Below are 9,165 nucleotides of genomic sequence, written 5' to 3'. Positions count from 1 at the left end.
GAGGAAGGGCTTCTGCCAGCCTCAAAATGTGCCACACACATTTCCCTGGGAAGATGCTCTGAATAACAGACTCTTGGCCATGTGAGCATGTTCCTTGGCAACCCTGGCCCTGCAAAGTTTGGCGGGAGGGGACTTTCAGGTTGCCAGATGAAGCACTGCTACTCAGGGCTGGCTTCCGTGTCTCTGCTACAGACCCTGTCCCCATCCCCAGCTGGAGGAGCTCTTGTTAGTGCATCAGCTGTCATATGTTTTCCCTTCTACTCGTTGGCTGTGGTCCTAACTATCTTCCCATCTTCTCCAGCTTGGAGATGCGTGTGGCAGCTTTGCTGTGAGAGGGCCTCAGCTTTGGCATTGCCAGTTTCTCACTTGGCTCCTAATCTCTCTCTCACTTTGTCCTGAGCTTCCCTTTGGTGACCCACTAGGAATTGAAGTCATGCTGGCACGATAGGAGACTCGCAGTCGTGGAAGAGGCCGGGGCTGCAGAGCTGCAGGGTTAACACGGAGGCTCTCTCTGCCTGGGGATGGTTGGTTTGTCTTTGGCAGTGGCTGGTGGGAGCACAGCAGGAGGGGTGTTCATTCCAGAAACTGCCCAGTCTTTATTTAAAGGAAGTGCTGTCTTAATTCTGAAATGAGAGCAATTTGCATCTAGTGCAAACTCTTTCCCTATAGGTCAGCAAACTCTGAGGGAGGAGGACCTTCCATTGTCCTGTGTGGGCTTTCATGGGGTCACAGGAATATGGAAGAAGAAAGCAATGAAGATGAGAAAAGGAAAAGGGTAGGGAGGGAAAAGGAGAAGAAGAGAAAGGTGAATGACAGCTACGGCCCTTGGATATCCATTCTGTTCCCATCACATATTCTTACTGAAAGTTTAAGATAACATCCCATTGCTTTCTATTTATTTATTTTGATAACAAACACTTGAATAGTGCTTACTGTATATCAGGTGCTGCATCAAACCCTTTATATGTGTTAAGTCTTTTAATCTTTACCACAATCCTACAAGGTAGGTAATCACTATCTTCCTTTCAAGATGGTAAACTGAGGCATGGAGGCATTAAGTAACATTCCTAAAATCATACAGCTAGTAAGTAGAAGAGACAGATTTCAAATCCAGGAATTAGATATATTTTCTCTCTCCCCCTTCCTTCTTACTCTCCTGTAAAAAAGCATCCTTTTGGAGGTCTATTTAATGTCACATTTTTTACACTTTGGGGGTGGTGGTGGAGATTCCACTTTTAAAACAGCTCCAAGGGTAGTACTGAAGGCCTGTTTAGTGTCCTAAGCAGAAGAAGGGTGGGATGTTCCTTACAGAGAGCGTGTGTGTCTGTTAGATAAGCTTCATTCAGCCTTATATTATGGTGCTGTTGGCTGTGACTGCAATACTAATGAATTGGTAGATATTAAATACAGTGTCTTTAAAAGGTGCATAGAAAAAACAAGGTTATGTCTTGATAAGCTGATGAAAATGTGACCAGGGGTTCATAAGAACTTGACCCCGTATTTGCCTAGAAGCCATGATCCTGTATTCTCTAATCCAGTGTTTATGGCAACCTTATAAAAGGCAACTCCATGAATAATGAGACTTTACTATGTATCTTTATCTGACAAAGGTGATAACAAATATCTTTTGCCACCTAGGTTTGGCTAGGTACGTATTTCTTAAAATGTACAATAATAAACGCATTTATTTGCTATTTGCTAAGCACTGCCACTACACAGGGGTTATTTCTTCAGTTCGTAAGATCATATGTGCAATATCTTAATATGGTGCCTCGCAAGTAGTCAGTTCTTAGTAAGTGTTTACTGTATTAATGAATGAGAAAACTAATTCTTAAGATCCGTATAATAACCTAATCTATTATTGTACATTTTAAGAAATACATAAATGGGCCTGGAATCAGTGTTTTATTTTCTTTTTAAGTAAGCCACAAAACCTTTGAGGCAAACAAGTTCCAAGTTGCCATCAAATTGATTACATACTATTTACTGAGCACTAGCTATTGAGATTTTTTGAAATCTCAATATATTGTTTATTTTCTTAATTCTGTTTAATAAGATTAAGGTCCATCTGTCTTGTATCAGAGTACACTGTTTACTTACGAAGAGTACCTTGATAAGCAAAGAGGTTATCAGCCATTCATGTGGGTCTGATTCACTCTAGTGAAAAAATCAAGCATCAAGGAATAGAGAGGTAGATTACGTGAGGAAATTCTGATCCCTGAAATATATACGTATCCCTGGGACCTCTGAAGGGGGATTTTTTTTTTTTTTGAAGGGGGATTTTTATTTCATTTATTCACCTATTCAACAAATATTTTGAAGCTGCCTGGATGACAAAAATGAAAATTGAATTCACTAAGGTTATTCTTTGGCATGTTGGAAAATAGTCCTATTTGGAAAGAAGCATCTTTTATACTTTCATTTCTTAAACATTCATTGAGCACATATTATGCCCCAGGCACTTGGGATATAGCGGTAAGACAAAGGCTCTGCCCTTTGAAGCTTCCATTGCTTCTGGAAAACCAGACACTGAGCAATTAATTCATCTAAGGTGGTATTCCCCCTCTCTGCCCTGTTCTCACCCAGACACTATCCTGTTTTATTGTCCTCATATTACATAGTAATATCTGAAATTATCTTGTGTTTTCAATTTTCTTACTGTCTTCCCTGTGTCAAGTATACAGATGTGAAAGAGCAGAGACCTCATTTGCCTTTCCTGTGGCTGAATCTTCATCGCCTAGAACAGTATTTGATCCAATAGCAGGTGCTTCATAAATGTTTGTTCTTATTTAATTATAATTATGGTAATGCTATGAAGTGTGTTCCTGGGGATTTTCGCTTGGTATGGGGAATCAGGAATATTACTTTAAAGAATATTTACTTAAGGAAATACTGATTTGAGTTGGACTCTGAAGAAGAAGAAAGCATTGGCCAAAGGGAGCAAAGAGGGTATACACTAGAGGGAGGGATGAGGACGAAGTATGGCATGCTGGTAGGTGTGAGATAAAATCAACTGCATCTGGAGGTCAAGTGTACGAGGGTGCAGTGGATGAGCTTGCAGAGTCAGGAAAGGGCAGGATATTCAGGGATTGGAAGTCTATATAGGGTTTTGGAGTTTCATACTAAGAGTATTTGGAAGCTATTGAAGAATTGCAAACAGGAAATCAACCTGTTGCTGTATGGATTGGAGAGGAGCAACTGAGTGGATGGTATGGGCTTTCATCTTGAAGATCAGGTGCTCAGTTGGGAAATCTTGAAGTCAAAATACCCATCAAACATTCGGTTGAAGATGTCAAGTAGGCATTTGGATATACATATTTTTGGTTTTAGAGAAGTCTGAAATGAATATGCACATTTTAGTGACAGCACTATAGATGGTGTTTGAAGTCAAGGGCACTGGTTAAATTTATAGACAGAGTAAGGAAAACAGAGGGCTTCATGCATTTTGGGCCTTGAGAAACTTCAACGTTTGAAGACTTGATAAAGAAGCATGAACAGGGAAGAATCTTACATGCAGAGGAGGTTGAATTCTTTGTGCATATTTCTGTGGCCTCTCTAACTAGTTTCATTTTCAATTGTCTGAGAGTATCTCCCTAATAGAACTCTGTTTAATTTACCACATTTTGATAAATTTATTTTCTTGTCTTGTTCCTTCTGTGGTCCTTGAGAGCGGAGACTGCATTTGTTAAAATTGTGCTTGAAATTCTAGTCCCTGGCACACTTCCTGCTTAGTAGGCATGGGAAATATCCGTGATTGAGTGGGAATAAAGAGCCTTTTTAGGAAAGATGAGCAAGAGCAGAAAGCAGATTTTTCCTCATGTGGCCTCTTCTTTGTGGGAGACTATATATATATCTTACTTTAAGCCATTTGTCTGATGCTGTGAAATGGTGACCTTTAGGTATCAGGAAGAAGATGGGAGAGCTGATGAGGGGCAGAGGAGTCTAACTTCTGCATCTGTGATTTCTTTGCATGGATTGGCTCCCAGCCCTAAAACCTTGGCTGCTGAAAGTTATTTCGAGAAGTTGCTGCAGCTGAGAATTTGGTGTCTGCCCCACCAACTTGGAACTGACTGTGCCCACGTCCATGATGGGCCCTTTGCTCATATTCCCCGTCCCTCCTGACTGCCTGTTACCTATTTTCCTTAACTTTATCCCAACTCCTCTTTTTCCTTTGCCCAAGGCATCCAGGCACACGTTTCATATGTGTAGGCATTATGTTACTCAGAATTGGATACTGTTTTTATACAGTTAGGACCTTTTTTCTGTTTTGAAATACATTTTTCCCATCACATATCATTTTTGCCTTTGGTAATGAGGATTGTGTATTCTCTTTGATAATGGATCTAATGATCATGGCAGCAGGCCTTCCTTGGCGCCCAGTCGTTCCACCTTCTGGCTGGGGACCTCTGCTAGTTTAGTCTGCTTTCCCCATGTTTGGGGATTGCTTCTTTTTCCAGGGCTGAGGCAAACAGTTGTAATAGTTAAGGCTTGCCCACAGCTCACAATTCAGGCCCTGAACTCTGTTTTAATTCGTCATCTTTGGCACTTGCATTTTCGTTTCTCTAGACTCACTGTTTGTTCTTGACCTGTGGAATTTCATGCTTACTTGACCTTTGGAATTTTTCTTAAGTCCCTGGTTTTGAACCAATGACTTTGTTATTTTAAGCCAGGTATATGCTTTTTAGCCCGTGTCTGTTATCTTTTGTGCTGCCTGTTTTATTCCCCAACCCTAAATGACTTGGATGACTGAGTATTTTGTTAGCTTTAGGGAGGAAAAGCCTCCACATGACCTTTCTGTGGCTAGTGAAGAGTAGTTTCACTCTTGAGAGTTGAGAGTGAGCGCGGAGAGGGTCCCAAGGGTGAGGAGATAGGGCTAAGGTGGATGGAGATTTTCAGTGAAAAAATTTTACTGATTTCATATCAAGTTGAATTTGAAGTTCTGTCTACATGAGTGAAGACCAATTTTTAAAACATTTGAAGGCATACATTTAAAATGACAGCTTAATGTTAAAATGGGAAGTTATGATTCACAAGCTGTAGTATAATTTCGAATAACATGACCTTGTTCATTGACACTGACTGCTGCACATCTTCAGGTTCCATTATATTAATACTGTGAATAAAACCCAGAAAAGCCATAGAGGAGGAATTGATTTTGAATTTTTTATTCAATGGTCATTACTTATATCCCTTTACATTCTTACAAATTTTAAATTGTAGGAGTGATCTTGCTATTCAATTTTTATATCTCTTACAATCATAACCTTCTGGCATACCCACAAAGATAGAAGTAAGCTGAAATGAAAAAACTCCTGAGCCAGTATAAATGCCTTCTACAAAGCCCACGGCTGGATTCAGTAAAATAAGAATGGTATCTCCTTTCCTATGAGATGCCCAGAATCGATTTGATTTAGTTACATCTGTGGCATTTTATTTATTTTCTCTTAGAAACATAGAGTTTTTACTTCTGGTATAGGGGCAAAAGGAGGCATATAGCTATAAAAATAACCTTACACGATGTAATAGGCCCTCAAGGATAACTGCAGAGATGATCACGGCTGTCCCATAGAAATTTCTACAGTGATGGAAGTTTTTGTCTGCATTACCTAATAAGTCATTAGCCACAGGTAGCTACCAAGCACTAGAGATGTGACTATTGCAACTGAGAAACTGAATCTTAATTTTTATTTCAACTTAATTAAATTAATCATGCATGGATAGTGGCTATAGTATTGGATAGCAGTACAGATCTAAATAATTGTAGTAGCTTTCTTATTGGTGCTGTAAAAAATTATCACAAATGTAGTGGCTTACACAATGCCATTTTATTTTAATTAACCAATAAACTAATTATTTAGGGGCTTGAAACTACACAAGTTTGTTATTTTATAGTTCTTCTCCGAAGCTCAAAATGGGTTTCTCTGGTCTAAAATGAAAGTCAGCTCAGGTCCGTTCCTTCCGAAGGCTCTGGGGAGAATCTCTGCCCTTTGCCTTCATCAGCATCTAGAGGCCGCTGCACTTTTAGCCTGTGGCTCCTTCTTCCATCTAAAGGCAGCAATGACCAGTTGAGTTTTGTCACCTGGTAACACCCTAACCCTCAGGTTAGAAGTCTGTCACAGGTCTCTCTGGGCTAAAATCAAGGTGCTGGCAGGGCTGGCAGGGCTGCTTTCTTTTTTGGAGGCTTTAGGGGAAAGTTCATTTCCTTGCCCTTTCTGCTTTTAACGGGGGTCCACATTCCTTAATTCACAGCCCCCTCCCTCCATTGTCAAAGCCACCAATGTTGCCTCTCTTTGTCCCTTTCTTCTATAGTCATATCTTCCTCTGTCTCTCTTCTGCCTTCCTCTTTCACTTTAAGGATTCTCATGATTGCATTGGGCCCACTTGGATAATCCCAGATAATCTGCCTATTTTAAAGTCAGTTGACTAGCAGCCTTAATTCCCCTTTGTTATGTAATCTAATATATTCATAGGTTCCAAGGATTGAGACCTGGGTATCTTTGTAGGGGCCATTTTTCTATCACATCATCTTCTAAATCTGGAGTCATTTAGTAAGAGGACAAGCTAAGCCCTACGCATCTTTTTCACATTCTTTATCTGGCCTATATTTCATCAGTACATAGGTCTCATAATGATTCATGAACAATCAAAACTTAACTTTAAAAGCAGACTTTTATGATATCTAGTCCAATCTTCTATTTCATACAATATTATTCTCTTCTATAAAATCTCTAGTTCATTAAGTTTCTGTTATTAGTTTCCTATAAAAGGGACTTCCTACTGAACAACCAGTTGCATTGTTGTATAGCTGTGATTGTTCTAGGTTATCCCAGTAACTGGCCCTTTGTAATCTCCACATGGTGTCCCTTTGGCGTCAACTTTGGACGAATGTCAACCTGCTTCTCCTGAAGAGTTACCTAACTCAGTAAATGACATTATCCACACAGTTGTCTGCGAAAAATTTGGAGAAGTCCCATTTATTACTGTTCATCACTGTTGAATCTCCTTAATCTATAACTCCTGAAATATTTTTCAGATATGTTTAATTTTTAAATTTTAGGTATTGTAGTTTTTAGTTTCATAATTTAAATCTTTTTTTAAGTTTTCACTTCTATGCTGAGATTCCCATTTGTTTATTAATCATGTTCATATTTTCTTTTAATTATTTGGATATATTTCCTTTAAATTTTTTAATGTATTTATAATGGCTATCTTAAGGTCTTTGGTAAATCTAACACCTGAGCCATCTTTGGGTCAGTTTCTACTGACTGCTTTTTTTGTTTTTTGTTTTTTTTTTTTTTTTGAGACACAGTCTCACTATTTACCCTGCGTAGAGTGCTATGGCATCACAGCTCACAGCAACCTCAAACTCTTAGGCTCAAGTGATTCTCTTGCCTCAGGCTTCCAAGTAGCTGGGACTACAAGGCACCTGCCACAATGCCTGGCTATTTTTTGTTGCAGTTGTCATTGCTGGTTAGCTGGCCCAGGCTGGGTTTGAACCCACCAACTTCGATGTATGTGGCTGGTGCTGTAACCACTGTGCTACGGGCACTGAGCCTCTACTGATTGCCTTTTTTTTATGACTATGGGTAACATGTTCCATTTTCTTTGCAGATCTAGGAAACCTTCATTGGATGCTACACATTATAGATAACACATTGTAGACATTCTGAAATCTGTTACCTTCATCTGAACAGTTTTTTATGTGTGTTTTATTTGTCTAGAAAGAAGTTGAATCATTGGCTGATCACTTTGAAATTAGATAAATGTGGTTTATGCTTTGATACAGTGGTTCTGTGGAAAGCTCTAAGTATTGCTTAAGCCCCTTTAACTTACTAGGGCATTGCTTAAAAGCTGTTTCCTCTGAACATTTTGAATTCACTTTCCAGTTGTGTCCAGTTTTTTACATTTCTGGGGTCATTTTTGGAGGGAGGGTAGACCTGTACCAATAGTTTCTTTGATTTCTATTGGAAGCAGAAGTCCTCCTCCTATTTCTTTCAGTCCCACCTGTACCCTAGTACAGGCGATAATCATCCCATCAGAATTAGGGCAGTCATCTTCTAAGTGGTCTCCTGGTCTCTACATTCAGCCTCCTCAGAACCTCAAGTGAGCTTCCTGAAACTTAAATCCTGAATCTGTTCTTTTTGTTCCCCTGTTTGGAAACTTTATCAGGCACTCCTTTACCTTTAGGGTCAAGTTCGGACTCTTCAGAGGAGTTCACGTGCCTTCCTCCGTGATCTGTCTCCTGTCTCTCTCTTTCGACGTGGCTTTTGTTACTCTATCCTGAGCCCCTGTACATCTGATACTGATCTTTTCCAGTTTGTAAAATGTGCAGTGGTGTTACTTGCCTCTTGGCCTTTGCACCTTGTTTCACTTTGTCTGGAATTCTCATCTTTTACGCCCACTTTACTCAGCTAACTCTTACTCATCCTTTAGGTTGCAGCAGAGTCAACTTTTTCTCAGAGGCCCGTACTGGAGTAGAGCCCCTACTTCATGTTTCATACGCTACCCTAGTGTCATTATTAACCGTTCTCTTTTTTCTTCTCCTTATTCCCACAGGAAAATAAGCTCTATAAAGGCAGAGATTGTATCTGTCTTGTCCAAGGCTGTATCTACAGTGCTTAGTATGCTGCATGGTGCATAACTATTGAATGAATGAACAAATAGAGATGGTAGCTATTCTGCACAAAAATTCTGTTCAAATACTCAGGATAACGCTTGTGAGTTCCTTAGTCTTTACTTCTCTTAGAAAAGGAAAATCTCTTCAGACCCACAGATTCAAAGGGAATTCATCGGCCATCTACTTTAATTCCCCTATTATTTAGTAAGTGTTGGTTAACAGCCTTGGAAGAACAGGAAAGCTGACTTGTGGGCCACTTTACAATTTTGATTTTATTAAAAAATATTTGACACAAACTTTATTTACTTATGTTTTTGAGACAAGCTTTAAAGAATATACAACTTATGCAAATTAAATACAATATGGCAATACTTTAAATGGCCTGAAGGATCTCCCTGGTACAAGGGGATCCCTTACGAACCCTTACATGTAGACTGAAAACTTATCCTGTTGATACAGTATTATTATTTAGGAGTATAATTTTTTAGACCCCCTTCCCCTTTGTTTTTTTTTAAAGAATGACGCACTTTCTTTTTTTTTTTTTTTTT

This window comes from Otolemur garnettii, unplaced genomic scaffold (genome assembly GCF_000181295.1).
Source record: "Otolemur garnettii isolate 467f Iridium unplaced genomic scaffold, OtoGar3 scaffold00004, whole genome shotgun sequence".
In the NCBI taxonomy this organism is placed as follows: Eukaryota; Metazoa; Chordata; class Mammalia; order Primates; family Galagidae; genus Otolemur; species Otolemur garnettii.
The sequence above is the reverse complement of the archived record's forward strand: the minus strand, read 5'-3'. Positions refer to the sequence as shown.